Genomic DNA, 15737 nt, shown 5'->3' with positions numbered 1-15737 from the left:
ACTTCTGACTGAGATGGAGCAGATCTCTGAGAAATCATCCAGTCTTGGTTTGAAGACTTCAAATGATAGAGAATCTGCCAAACTGAGGAAGAGAAGCCAGCCACCATGGGCTGAGTGAGGGCCATTTCCTAATCTCCTGACATAGATCCCTCTACCTCTTGCCTACAAAGCTAGCACTCTGCCGCTTGAACCAATTTCCCATTCTCATTCCTCTTTCTATTGATCTCAACAGGAGCAGAGTTCAAGCAATGCTGCGCCCTTTTGATAATGAAGAATATGGACCTGCCTTGCCCAGTATTGCTTTTTAATAACGCCATGTGCTGAAATACTATTTCATGTTCAGATTGTTTTGCAGCTTGCTCTACCTGGCAATGGATAGCTGTATTTTTCCCTAATGCTTATGCAGTGATCTTCACTTTTTCTTTCCAATTGACTCTATCTTTGTATTTGGCAGAGTTCTTTATTCTCATGTGCTTCTTTTAGCCCCCTATAGGATGGCAATCCCTTTAGCAACTGACTTGTGATTCCTTCTCAAGAGTTGTACAAAATCTGCTTAGCCTAGGCAGACGGGCACTAATGCTGCTGGCAGAATTCTGATACTGATCTTATCTGCCTAGCTTCATCGATGCATAAGGGGCTGTAAGCTTAAGATTTCAATGACTGGAGAACTATTTCTATAGTATCTGTTTTTCTTATCTTTCCTTTATCTTGCAGGGCATCTGACATTTCAAGGATTTTTTTTTATGATGATGATTTTGCTGCAACTCAGCATTTGGCAAACCTTGAAAAAGAAGCTGAAGTCTCATGTGAGAAAGCTGAAGCAATGTGTGAAACACAGACACTCTCTCAGCCTGTACCTATTGGGTTCTGGGCTCTCTCAGCCTGTAGTGGGGCAGCTGCCTCACGCCAGTAAACAGGGGTTAAAAGCAGCCCTGGAGAGGGCTGCAGCTGAGAAAGAGGCTAGGCTGATTGGGGAACCAGCCACAGCTGGAGCCACACCCCAATCAGGCCACAGCTGGCCCTATAAAAGGGCTGTGGGCCAGAAGCTCAAAAAGACACTCTCTCCAGCTTCTGAGAGAAGGACTGGGCTGCCTGGGCGCTGAGACAGGTACCTGAGGTGGAGCAGTGCTGGGGTGCTCCAGCCTTGTAAAACCCCTGCAGAGGGGCAGCCCAGAGATAGGTAAAGGCAGCAGGTCCTACCCCCTTGCTGATGATGAGTGGTTTACAGACTGCAGTCTGCCCCAGTGAGTGAGGGCGAGAGGGTGACTGGCAGTAGCCACTGAGGCAAGGTGGGGATAGAGGGTTGGGGGTTCCCCTGGGAGGGGGAGACCCAGAGTGTGGGTTACTGCAGAGGGTAGAACCCTGATGTAGAGGGGCACCAGGGTCCAGGAGGGACATGGGTGGGGGGCAGTGGAAGGTGAGGCACTGGCCTGCAGAGGGTGCTCTGGGCTGGATGACCAGCAGGAGGTGCTGTGCCGCTGAGTTGTCACCCTGCTACCCAGCCCCATTCTGTGTTTCAATAAAACCGGGCTAAGAGGTTTGGAGCAAACCACGTATCGAGCTATTGAAATCTGTTGACTGCAGGGCAGGCTTTTTTTCAAACTCTTTCCTATAGATTTGTCATACTTTGGCATAGTGCATCAGCACCCCACCCCTGCCAAAGAGTCTCTTATATTAATTTAACCAATGCAGTTCATCCCAGAGTATCACAGAAGGCTTCCTGACTGACTACAGTCTATGCATGCGCTGAAAAGAGCATCAAATGGGTTACAACCTATCAAAGGGGTCTACATCTGTGTGCCCAGCCGTGCATGGATAATGGGGTTTAGCAGCCAAACGTCCGGGTGCATTGAGGAAACTAGAAGATGGGGGAGATCCTTGATTGTTTGTGGGGTTTCTTTACAAATTGCATTGCACAGAGGCCACTGACTACCATCAGTTGGGCACTACTTGCAGGCACTTTTAAGTGTTGTTGGCAGTAGGCACTCAGTAGAGGACTGGCTGGGACCAGAAAATATCAGGGTTGGTCAAGGTGAAAGGCTTTGATCCAACAATCTGTTCTATTAAACTCTGTTCCATTTGGAACCTGGACTTTTCCCTGCATTCTGCTCTGCAAGCACCTCTCTCATTTAAAATCACCCATTCAACTTAACCCTCCCCACCTCTCGTAAAATTATAGCTGGAGCTGTCACTGTCAACTTCTTTGTGTAGCCTAGCAGTGATGGCTGTTTGTGCACTTGGTCTGGAATAGCTGGTACAAACTAAACCTCTAACTAAAGAGGGGCAGGCAACACCATACGAGGTAAGTGTGCACATTCTGTAGTAGCTATTTATATTCTTATTCCTATTATGAGAGCACCTGGAGGTCCCCAGTAATATCAGGCCCCCCTTTAAGGCAGGTGCTGTATAAACACCAAGCGAGAGAAGGTCCCTGCCCCAAAGATCTTACACCCTTAAGAGATAAGACAAAGGATGAAAGGAAAATCAACTATAGAGGCAAAATGATGTGCCCCAGGTAACTGAGAAGACCTGTGGCAGCATTGGGAACACAAGCCCGTGCCCTATATAACAAGCCGTCCATCCCTTCTAGTTTTACCTGAATTTTTGCAGTGAGAAGAGACACTACAGCTGTAGATTTAGATTAGATTCGAGACCTTACGTGTGATGTTCAGACAGCCCAGAGTTTGGGGGGTTCCAGATGTGAGATTTGGCTCAGGGTCTGTGCAGAACCTTTCATGTATAAAATCAGAAGCAAGAGGAAAAGCAATAGCAAGAGTTAGGTTTAAATGTGAACCTTTCAGTTCACAGGTAATTTGGATAAGCCTGTTTGTATTCCTTTCTTCTCACCTTCCTTTACACACTCCACTTGTCCCTGTGAAAGCTGGAACCAACCAATTGGATTTGCCCATATTTGTGTTTCCTCCTTTATTAGTAGTATTAAATCCAGCCACACTTCATTTCGAATTTCATCACAGGACAGTGGTTTGGTCACACAAGTAAGATTATGTCCATTACAAAATGTCATGCCAATAGAGTGTGCTACAGCAACACATTCAAATGCTGAGATCCTAAATAATGAAATACTGGCACCAGGCCAAAAATAACTAGGCGAGCCATTGCTAGGACTGCAAATAAAGTGACCCGAGGAGGAGAGGAGAGAGAGAGAAGATGGTCGGATGCTGAAGCTGCAGGATGCACATCGTGTTTTAGTGGGTATCTGAAAGGTGCTACTTAATGTATAATGCAGGGGAGGAGAGAGAAGGTGATACAGACAATTCAAGATATGCAGACATCTGTCAAACAAAAGGGCCTGGAGGGCAGACTGCCGGAAGAGAAGGGTGATCCATGGAAGCATGTGACCTCAAGGACAAGGGAGAGGAAGAGATCAGTTAGTGGTCATGAAATCAAGTTGAGGAACAGGCTTTCTGCATTGGGGAGCAAGGAAGGGGGGATGGGATAGCTCAGTGGTTTGTGCATTGGCCTGCTCAACCCAGGGGTGTGAGTTCAATCCTTGAGGGGGCCATGTAGGGATCAGGGCAAAAATCTGTTTGTGGATTAGTCCTGCTTTGAGCAGGGGGTTGGACTAGATGACCTCCTGAGGTCCCTTCCAACCCTGATATTCTATGAGGAGAAACAGGCAGAAGATGGTGTGGTGAAGAAGGAAAGCCAGTCCCCCTAGAGGAGAGGCAGAGATGACAGGTATGACCAGAGTCTACAGGAAAAAAAAAGGAATGCTGTACAGGGGACTAAGAGAAAGAACATAAACCAGATTCACAGCAATACCAGGAAGAGACAGATCTATGAGATTGGAGTCTCCATACTCAGAAGAATTGACAAAACTATCACTAGACCTGATCCAGAGAACAGAAGAGTGTGCTGTCTGCCAGGAGCAAGGATGCAAGATGTGGACATAAGGCTGAAGAGGATTGTGATGGGAGTGGGGAAAAATCCATTGATTGTGCTGCATGTTGGGAAGAATGACATTGCTAGATTCCTCCTGGAATGGATCAAGCATGACTATGCTCAGCTGGGTAAGATGCTTAAAGTGGAAGCTCAGGTGATTTTTGGCAGCATACTTTCAGTCCCTAGAGAAAAAGGGTGTGTAGTGAAGCAGAAACTCACCAGTGTGGCACCTCCTGCTGGTCATCTCAGGAATTAGCTCTTGTCCAGCCTAGAGCACCCTCTTCAGGCTGGTGTCTCACCTGCCTTAGGGCCCCCATGTCCCTCCCAGACCTCACTGCAGTACCCCCACTCTGGGTCTCCCCTCCCAGGGGAACCCCCAACCCTCTAAACCGACCTTGCCTCAATGGCTACTGCCAGTCACCATGTAGCCCCGTCTCCCTGGGGCAAACTGCAGTCTGTCATGGCCACTCATCACTGGCAAGGGGGTTGGACCAGCTGCCTCTGTCTAACCCTGGGATGCAACTCTGCAACCTCAGTGCCTGTTTTGGCCTTTTAGCAAGGCCCTGCAGCCTGGGGATTTACCAGACTGGAGCTCCCCAGCTCCCTTGCCCTGTTCCCCAGCACTGCTCCAGTTCAGGTACCTTACTCCCAGGCAGGTAGACCTTCCCACTCCAGAGCAAGGGAGAGACTCCTTCAGTTCCTGGCCCCAGCCCTCTTATGAAGGCCAGCTGAGCCCTATTGAGCTGGCCGTACCTGTGGTCAGCTACTCATTCAGCTGCTCTCACTCTCCAGGGCTGCTTTTAACCTTTGTTTTTCAGGAGTGGGGCAGCTGCCCCACTACAGAGTGAACGCATGACAAGATAATGAAGATAAGCAGATGGCTCATGGATTGGTGCTATGAGGAAGGTTTCTGGAAGATCAACCATTGGGAGACATTTATGGAATGAAGACTGTTCTTGACTGATGGACTCCACTTGAGTACCTAGTGTATTAATCTACTAGGATCAAGGTTGACACGATTGATAAGAAGGGCTTTAAACTGGGAAATGAAGGAAAAGGGTTGGAAGAGACGTGAAATCTCCATGCTTGGCTTCAATACACAGGAGCAGGAAAATCAGCTAAGATATGGTGAGGGATAATGCAACACCACAAGCTAGAAAACTGAATGAAGTATGGCCCAAAAACTAAACAAACACTTTGCCTTCTTTTTCAGTTATGATGATAATATGGAACATGGCCATGAAGGCAGCATGGCTGATGGAAATGAGTGTCTAGACATGGAAACTACCACATCTGAGGAGAATGAACACATTAAGCTCTTTAAGTTTTTCTATCAGGAGCCTGGATAATTTCCATCCCAGAATACTGAATGAAAACTGGCACATGATGAGATTGCTAGTCTAGTAGAAAAGACTTAAAATAAATCTATTTAGGTGTAATACCATCTGACTGGAGAATAGGTAATACTGTACCTATGATTAAGAAAGGGGGAGGGGGAGAGTGATCCAGGCAATAACAGACATGTTAGTGTGACCTTAGTAATTTGCAAGGTTTTAGAACAAATTGTGAAGGAACAAATAATTAAATTCATAGAGGCAAATGGTAAAGGGGTTGTAACGCAACATGGGTTTATCAAAGGTAGATCATGCCAGACGAACCTGATCTCCTTCTTTGAGAAAATAATGGATTATTTTTAGGTAAAGGAAGTGCAGTAGATCTAAGATACTTGATCTTCAGTAAAGCCTTTGACATGGTACCAGATGGGAAATTATTGGTTAAATTAGGGAAGATCAGTACAAGCATTGTCAGATGGATAAGCAACTAGCTAAAAGGGAGAAGGCAACAGGTTGTACTGAAAGATGAACCATCAGACTGGAGGGAGGCTACCAGTGGAGTTCCTCAAGATGGAGATCCTCGAGATCAGTCTTGAGTCCAATCTTATTCAATGTTTTTATTAAGGACCTTGGCACCAAAAGTGGGAGTGAGCTACTGAAATTTGCTGATGATACAAAGTTGAGAGGCATCATCAGTACAGAGGAGGATCAGAATATGATCCAGGAAGATCTGGATGACCTTGGAGACTGGAGTGACCAAAATGGGATGAAATTCAATAGTACAAAGTGCAAGGTCATACACTTGGGCTCTAATAAGAGTTTCTGCTACAAGCTGGGGGGCTCATCAGTGTAGGGAATGGGGCACGGGCAGTCATGTCTAATGGTTAGAGTCAGAAACCTTGAACTGAAGCTGGGGTCAGAGTCAGATACCAAGCCGGAGGTCAGGGCCAGAGTCAGTTTCAGGGTAGGGCATAGGAGCAGGGACCTGGAGTGAGGCAGGGAAGCAGGAACTGGGAACAGACGGGCATCTGGGACAGGAACCAGGAACAGCTTGGGAGGTAGGATGCAGGAGTAAGGCAAATAGGCAGGGTCTGTAAGAATTCCTCTAGTTGCCGAGACAATTCCCTGTGCCTCCTTCTGGTTTAAGTAGAGCTAGACATCTCCCGTAGTCAGGAGATTTGTGGGCAGGCCTCTGTAAGCTAGCTTCTCTGGCCCCACTATCCAGCATTCAGGTGAGCTGCTGGGTGGTGGCTGTGGATTGAGCACTGCCAGGAGACCAGGGTCCAAGGCCCATGATCCCTCACAATCAGTCGGCAGCAATGGAGAAGGAAGAGATAGACCTGGTTATGTGCGTCAGTCACAGGATGACGATGAGCCACCAATGCAACATGCTGTAAGAAAGGCTAATGTGACTCTCGGAAGTACTAAGGGATGCATGTCCAGTAGAGTGTGTGTGAGAGAGAAGTATCAATGTCATTGAAGAAGGTTCTGGGAAAAACTCATTTTGAATACTGTGTACAATTCTGGTCAGATTAATTTAAACTGGAACCGATTCAGGGAAGAGCAGGGGAACGGAAGGCTATTCTTAGGAGACTGGAAGAGCTTGGCTTGTTCAATCTTGCAAAAAGAAGGCTGAGAGGGGAGCTGATTGCTTTCTAGAAATACTTCTGGGGGGTAAATACCAGGGAGGGTGAAGAGCTAGTTAAGCAAAAGGACAAGGTTGACACAGGAATACAGGGGGATAACCTGGCCAAGAACAAATGGAGGCTGGTGTAGTAAAGAGGAGGCCCTGGGATATGAACCTTGGTATCAGAGGCCCGGTATGAGGCCTAAGGCCTAAACTAAAGTAATGGTCAAGACTTTGCTAACATAAGGCAAAGTTAAGCTGTGAGCCAGAGGTAGGCCCTGCTCACAGAAGCTGGCAAGGAAAGGGCTGATGCTGCAAGAAGATACGTACCTAAAAGGTACTGAACATTCACATACTTGCACATTCTACACAGATAACAAGGAACAGGCTGGCCCATCCCAATGACAGGGCCAAAAGGGTAATATGATGGATAGAGTTGTTTTGATCGAACCAACATGTACAAGGTGAGAGGCAGCACCTTACTACATAGAGGGGTTGTACCTTGCTACGTGGAAGGGTTGCACCTCAATATGTCAGGTGTGATGTGTAACTTGTTTGTACCTGTGTATAAGAATGCATCTCTGGGGTGCTGTCTTTGTCCGGCCGAGGGGGCAGTGGAAAGTCCCGCCACTTACTGAGCCGGGTCAATTGCCAAGAGGCACCTATTAGTAGTATGCCCGGTAGACTAAGTAATCTACGGGGAACTGCAATTTTGTCCGAGTTCGCAATAAACCTACTCGACATGACTTTGCATCTTACTAAATTCTGTGGTTATTGGGGGTTCTCATCGGGTCTGCTGTGTCAGCTATCTGCGCAGAGCTGGGGCAGCACACAGAGGGAACACACGCATGCAGCCGAGTGATATCAACATTGGAGAAAGCAGAGCACCCTACCGGTAGCACTCTGACAACAGCTGGAAACTAGAAGAAAGTTTCTAACCATGAGAAGGGTGAGGTTCTGGAACAGCTTCCCAAGGGGAATTGTGGGAGAAAACAACGTACTTAGTTTTAAGAGAGAGCTAGACAAATGTATGAGGGGGCAGGGCTCACCGTCCCTGGGCTCACTTCCAGTTTCTCTCTTAGGTTCCCAAAGCTCATGCTTCATAGTTTCAGCTGGCCACCGGCAAAGGAAAGGAAGGGTTTCCTTCACACTCTATTCTGGGAGGGGTTTTATCTCCCATCTCTGCAGCATCAGGGATGGCCACAGATGGAGATGGGAGATTGGATGGGGAGGGCCAGGAGTCTGCAGCGGCACTGAGCATTCTCTCTCCCAGGTGCTTGGCTGGTTGGTTCTTGTTCACATGCTTAGGGGGCTGATCGTCATATGTGGAGTTGGGAAGAAATTTTTCCCTAGGTCAGACAAGCAGTGACCTTGTGGGGGTGGGGTTCACCTTCCTCTGCAACATGTGGAGGTGGGTCACTTGCCAGGATTATCTGGGTACATCTCACTTAATCAGTTACCGGCCCATGCAGGGGCCTGGAGCCCTGATGCTCCTCACTCCCTCCTGTTCTCTGCCTGTGACACATCATAGTCTAGTCTCCTGCAGGCTGTAGTACTTTGGTCTCAGGCTGGTGTGAGGTTTAGCGTGCAGGTGCTGGGTAATGTTGGGGGCCTGTGATAAACAGGAGGCCAGAATATTGGGCCCTTCTAGCTTTAAACACTATGACTCTTTCTAGCATTGTAGTAAAGTAGGTAAAAACAGGTTTGACAGGAAAATGCCGCCTGGTGCATGTAATTAAGCAGGTAAACTGGCTAGAGCTCCATGAATGAGACCAGCCAGTCAGCGATACATGTGCAAAAGCAGCTTTGAATGTTGCAAACACCCCTTTTGGGGAGCCCCAAACCTCAGATTTACACGCAGACACAGCATTTGCATGGCAGTCAGGTTGTTAAAACATCTAACTCTCCAATGTTACAAAATTCCATGCATGAAACTGCAGATGGAAATTTATATGCTGGGCTATGTTCACTTTGAAAATGTCACCATTTCCAAATGCACAGGCAGAGTTTACCTCTCACTGTCAGGAATAAGGGAATGATCAGTGGCAGGACCATCCCCAGTGACCCATGGGATTTTGGAAAATAGGGGAGCCACATCATCAACTGGCCATGCCAGGTATTTTTAAACATGGAGGATGAAAATGAGAATTTCCTGGGAACCAGCAACCAAAAGACATGTTACCAACACCATACTCATGTAACACACCGGCCATATGTGTCAATTTCCTGGGGGAGGGATAGCTCAATGGTTTAAGCATTGGCTTGCTAAACCTAGGGTTGTGAGTTCAATCCTTGGGGGAGCCATTTAGGGATCTGGGCAAAAATCTGTCTCAGGATTGGGCCTGCTTTGAGCAGGGGGTTGGACTAGATGACCTCCTGAGGTCCCTTCCAACCCTGATATTCTATGAGTCCTCCTCTAGTGGTTCAGCTAGGTGATTGCTGAATAGATCATGCTGACACCTGGGTGAGGGGCTGACTAGCTTTTTGTTCCTGAGGAACTGGTTTGGGATGCTTTTCTATCCTTGGAACATGCCACAGCAATGTTCTACAGTAGAATCTTGTAACCTTACATACAATTTTGATACACATATTTGACCAGGATAATAATGCTCAGCAAATTATGAGTTTTCAAATGATACCTCATAAGGCATGAGATGTTTTGTACAAAAATTATCTTAGTTTGGCAAAAAGGGTGAAGATAGGGTACAGACTGTCACCGAGGCTCTTCGGGCTAATGGATCTGGTCTATTAGTAGAGAGAGTAGAAAGCGTGCTTTTAAATGCAGAGGTTCCCAAGTCAGACTTCACAGATGCTGGCTATGAGTGTTGTTAAAAGCGGTAGCCTGTATGGATTCTGGGTCTTACACTAAAAATGGTTTGTAAGGCAATACAATGAGAAGGGGACATTCCCGTTCTGCTCCAAAGAAAGTCTACATGTGATTTACAAGGTCTGATTTAAGCCTTTCCTGGGATAATATTATAAATGATATAAACTCAAACAATAACAGATCATAAATCTCAGCATAAGCTTCCTCCCTGCCCTGAGACTGGCTGCTCTGCCTCCCTGTCTCTGACACTAGTTCCCTCCCATCAGAGGGTCAGGCCAACCTCTTACATCCTAGTGGATTTAACAAGCTGTGGTTGCCATAGTAATTAGAAGCTTTAGGCAGGGTCCCAAGGCCTGCTAATGGGGTGAGAGCTCCAGGCACCCAGTTACATCTCTTTAAACTTTATAAATATTTATTAAGTAAAATAAGATTAGTGGAATTTCAGACATGCTCAGCACTGGTTTAACTCTGATCCCATTACAGTCAGTGGGAGTTTTACTGCAGACTTTAATGGGAGTGGAACTAGACCAGTGTTGAGCAATTGTGCAAATCTCACCTTTGACATTGTAATACAATGATTCCAAATTGTATCCACCCTATTATTGCACTGTATAATATAAGCTTGTGCAATGCACATTTTTTATAATAATGTTATGAGCTGGGTGAAACATTGTTTTGGGTTGGGTTAAATCCCCATTGAGATTGATAAGTGTGAACTCACACTCCAATTAACATACCAGTAAATATAAGCCTTGCCTAAGACAAAAGGGGTGTGTGAACCTGCCCAGGAGCTTTTGGGTTGAATATTATTTTGCCTAGGTGTGTGTGGACATATGAACGAACACGCCGATATTGAGGTCACAGATAAGAACAGAGAGAGGCAAAGGAAAAGCCAAGCAAGAACCCGTAACCACAGTTTGACCCTGGAAAAAGCTAGGGAGAGCTCTTCTGTCTGGTATTGGCTAAAGATGCTTGGAGGAGGCTGGTAAGCTAAGAAACTCGGTTCCTTCTGCATTCCAAGACACAGGACTTTGTACATTCTTTGTAAATAAATGGAAACTCCCTCAAAGGAATAAGTGACTATCACCAATTTCTACTTCCAGCTCAAACACCTCCAACCTGCTCAGCTCAAAAGGGGCAACAACACCAAATATAACACTAAGGGCTTCTCTCCACCGTTAGTACATAGCAAGCCAGAGCGTAAACCTCCCGCGCGCTAGCTGGCTAGGCAGCCCCTGCTACCACGCACGAGAAGTTGGGTAATGCGCGGTAGCAGGGTCCGCATGGCAAGCTAGTATACTTTAGATTCACACCTTGGCTTGCTGTGCATGAACTCGCCATGTAGACAAGCCCTAATCCTTTGTATTCAGGGCATATAGTCGAGGAGCTTCTGTACACCTGCCCCTGTATTGACCGTTATTAGAAATTAGCTAACTGGACAGAGATAGAAGAGGCACAGGGACAGAGCCACAAAGACACTCAGGGTTGCAATGCCAACTTTTAGGCACTCTGCTACCCAGTTGAATCCCCAGCCTTGAGTTAGGCCCTCAGACTCCCCATACAGTTCACAGGGAAAGCTAGATGCCGAAGAAGGGGATTCACAAAACACAGAATGCTAAGGGGGGAGGTGCCTAAGCTAGCCAGTAGGAAATGCTGAGAGAGAAGCACCTATCGCCACTTGGAATTCACAGCCATGAACCCATTCCTGGAGTTAGGAGCCTGAGCCAGGTCAGCCACTGCTCACAAGAAACCGCACATAGAGAGCCCACCCCATGACAGCCAATCGCCTGGAGGTTTGCACACTCACCTGGGATAGGGGAGATGCTCTGCCAGAATTGGAGTAGGGCCTTGATTTTCAGTCTCCCACCTCCCAGGTGCTCTGAGTACATCTACTGGATTGGGCACAGATGAGATACGTTGTGAATCCCAGGTGTGAACGAGGGCAATGAGCTTCATTAGCATCAGGACCCAGGCAGTTTTGTACATGCTCACAGGCAGAAATTTAGCCACATCGGAGACCCCAGCAGGGCATTTAGTTGCCACCTGGGATCAGAAGCAGCTGAACAGGTTTTTGAGGATCTCTATTTATGGCTGTGTGTATAACAGGTTTTATGGTGCACTGGTAATTCACAGAGAAGATCATTGTGGGTCAAATAAAATGGTTTGTTTTGATTTGATTTTTGAGCATTTAAAAATATTTTAAATAAAATTGAAGGAAATTTCAAAACATGCCATTCTGAACTGAAACATCAAAATGTTGCACTGAAAAATCTTGAAAGAAAACAGTTTGATTTTTTCTTAGATTTTTTTTTGTCTGAAACTATTCAGCAAAACCAACTCCAATTCGTGAAATGTTTTGATGTCACCAAATCTGTATTTTTTGCCAAAAAAAGTTTTGGCTAAGCAATTTCTCCCAGCTGTATCTCAATCCTAAATGTTGGACTTAGGTACCTAAAATGACAATTGGATGCCTAAATACGTTTGTGGGAATAGCCCAGTGTCTGTCTCATGGTCCCAAACAGCTTGAACAAATGCTCCAGTTTAGATGAATCGAAATGGCTAAGCTTATTATTTATGCAGCATTTCTCAAAATGCCAAAGAGCTTTACAAAGTTAATGAAAAAAGTACAGTATGGAACACAAGGAAAAGGAAAATAAATGGGTTTTCTAATGGAAATTGTAGTGCTGAACATTACAGAGACCATTACAGTGTTGTATTCTCTCTCTCTCTCACACACACACACACACACGTTCCGAAAATGAAACAAAGCGCTGCAATATCACATCATCCCTAGCTTCTTAGAAGTAACACCTAATATTCTCATATCCCTCAACTGAATCCCCAATCAAGCAAAACACTTGAGCGGGTGCTTAATTTTAAGCACCTGCTTAAGTGTATTGCTCTATCAGGACTTAAATGAAAAGCAGCAGCAGGAAGAGAAAAAGCACTTGCCCAGCATCCCCAGAGTTCACTCACTCAACACTGATATAGCACGACTAGGAGTATGTCCACACAGCACACTAAGCCCAGGCTCTGGCTCAGATTTGAGCCCTAACTCCCCTTCCGTCCACACACAAATCAGTCTGATTCAGGTCAGCAAGCACTCAGGACCCAGGTCTTAGGACCCTGCAAGGGGTGCATCAGAGCCCAAGTCCCACTTTGACTTGGGTCCAAGCCCTGTCATTTTGCAGTGTGGATGCAGCTCAAGCCTCAGAACCAAATCAGACGGTCTGTGTATGGACATATTTGCACAGCTGTGAGACCTGGGTCCAGCAACTTTAAAGCCAGATGCTCAAGCATGGGCATGGAAACACAGTCCATCCGCCTGGGTCCCACAGACTCAAGCTTAGTGTGCACTGTGCACATACCCTGGGAGTTCTCGGAGAGGCAGCCTGGGATCCTGACTGTGACATTGAGTTTTTCTACCAGGAACGGTAAAGTCTGATACGTCCTTGTAAACATTTCTGGCAAAACATTTCCCTTTTCTGCAAGGAGACTGTCATGCACCGGTGCTCAGAAAATAGAGACATTCAGGAGAAATAAGTCAAATGTCAAAGCTTTGTACAGATTATTTCTCCAGAAAGCAGCTCCTAGGAAATTAAGCCCAGAATTTTTAAAGCAAAAGGAGTATGGTTCTTTACCTGCGTTGGGCTGGATCCTGCCTGGTACCTATGCAGGTGTCCAGTGGAAGGCCTAGTTACATTGCTAGCTCGTTGGGGCAGGGGCTTTTTGTTCTCAGTTTGTGCAGCACCTAGCACAATGGGGTTCTGGGCCATGCCTGGGGTTCCTAGGTGCTCCTGCGATATAAGTAGTAAAAAGAACAACTAGGGCTGGCTGACATTTTTCTGTCAAAACTATTTTTCATGGAAAATTGGGTTTTTGAGATTTTTTTTTTTGCCGGAAAGTGTCTGCTTTCTGGGGCAAATTTTGACTTTTCATCAAAAAACCCCACAAAATCTGGAAAACCATCACACTAGCCCAATATGTAAACCCCATTGCTTTGCCACTAGAATGGTAGCACTGGGACATTGCCCAGGACTGTAAGAGGAACAAACGGAAGCCTCCAGAACTCGTGCAGAAATGGTGTTGGGAATGGGATAGGAATGATACGCAAAGTGCTGTGTTACTCAGCCATCGTACATCACAGAGTAGAAAGCCCGGGAACCACAGGCTGTGGGAAATAAAGTCGGATGAGTAATTTACCAAACACAAAAGGAAATGGATGTTTTCCTTCCACTATCAGACAATGCAAACCTTACCCATGCTCCACACTATTGACATCACTGTGGGATCTGCAGTCCCTGGATTCTGAAGCCCAGTGTGCTCACAGAGAACAATGGGCAAGGAACGTACAACTTGATCCAAAGCCTGGGGACATCATGCAAAGATTTCCAGCAGGCTTTAGATCATTCCCTAAGGGCATGTTTAATAGGCCTCTTTGTGGAAATGAAGTTGACAAGCTGAGGAATTTGCTTAGTCATTGGTCACAGAGCCCCACCAGATCCCATCAGGGAGGCGGAGAGGGGGGGCAATGAGCAGGATCTGTACTGCCCCCTCTCAATGATATGTAGCAGGAGCCTTTTCTCCCACAGAGCAGCCTATAAAAGGTCCTCTCTGGAAGGCAGGGGTAGGAGTGGTGGCAGGTGCAGCAATAGAGGGCTGATCATCTGAGCCAGAGAGAGCTCCCCTGCCACTCCCCCATCTCTCTGGAGAAGGAGACGAGGGGTGCATAGCTTTGATCGAGGTAGATGTCTACATGTGTGGCAGTCACACCTCCTGACTGCAGTGCAGACGTACCTGTAGTGAGAGGCAGCACTGCCCTGAAGAGCTCACTGTCCTGAAGACAAGACCAAGGCACAGAGGTTTGTCCAAGGCCACGCAGGGTCAGGATTAGAACTCAGCTCCCAGCACCCCACCCAACACCCAATACTCTGGACCAAGCCGCCTGTCCAGTGTACAGCACTGATAACAATAACAGCAACTGCACAGCAGATTTAAGGAAGCCAAAGAAGGGAGAAATATTCACTGCATTTGTGAATTCACGTTATAGCCGGGGAGTAAATCTGAGCTTGTACTTTGTATGCACTGGCTCAGAGGCAATGGCATTTCTGACTTCTCATAAATAGCTTGAGCGCTGGTTTTCTCTGAAATATATCAAAGGCTGTTAAATGAGGTACTAGAACACTTACTGCTAGCGACCAAACAAACACATAGCATCATTACAGTGCATAGAAACGCTTCCTGTGGGACAGTTTGCACATAAAATTCAGCTAGATCATTAGGTGTTGATGATTTAAGAGGCAAAAGGACATGATTCTGAATTGGCAATGGAAGAAATAAAGTTTGTTTGGAGGAATTATTTAATGATTGGTAAACCCAAGAGAGAGCGAGAGAGATTTCATTTCATAGTGATATTGCTCATGCTAGAGAAGCTGCAATGTAACAAACACAAGTCATTTTTTCCCTCCAACTAGATCTGGTCCCATCAGTGACATTTGTACTTTCCAATCCTCAAGATAAACAAGCAAGAACGAAGGTCAATGCAACCCCATAACTCAGAGGGCTAAGCTCCCAGACCAGTAAGCTAAGAGGTGTGATGCCAGGCACAGGATAGGTGAGTGTAACTTTCTACACATAACTTTGGCAAGGTAGAATTAACTGCTTGTAATACATACGTGTGAAGCAACTGTAGAGTAGCTCTGATGTTGGGCTGATAAACAGATGGGGGATGAACACGGGGAAAAAGTGTCTGAATAACAGAGATACAATCCTAATGAGAGAGACATGGTCTAACAGACAGTGAACATTGGTGTTCTGCTGAGCTCTGAACTGAAATTATTGTATAGTCTTAGGTGAGGAAGGGCCTGATGCATGAATTCTCTGGATGCTGTACTATGCAGGAGGTCCATCATAATAATGGACCCTTCTGGTCCGAAAAATCTAGGATCACTTAACTTTTCTGCCTCCGTTTCCCCACCCATTACATAGACATCATTGTATCCACTGTGCAGAAGTGATGTGAGGATTGATTACTTAAAGGGCAGGA

This window comes from Mauremys reevesii, linkage group 5 (assembly GCF_016161935.1).
Source record: "Mauremys reevesii isolate NIE-2019 linkage group 5, ASM1616193v1, whole genome shotgun sequence".
In the NCBI taxonomy this organism is placed as follows: domain Eukaryota; kingdom Metazoa; phylum Chordata; order Testudines; family Geoemydidae; genus Mauremys; species Mauremys reevesii.
This window is presented reverse-complemented; position numbering follows the sequence as displayed.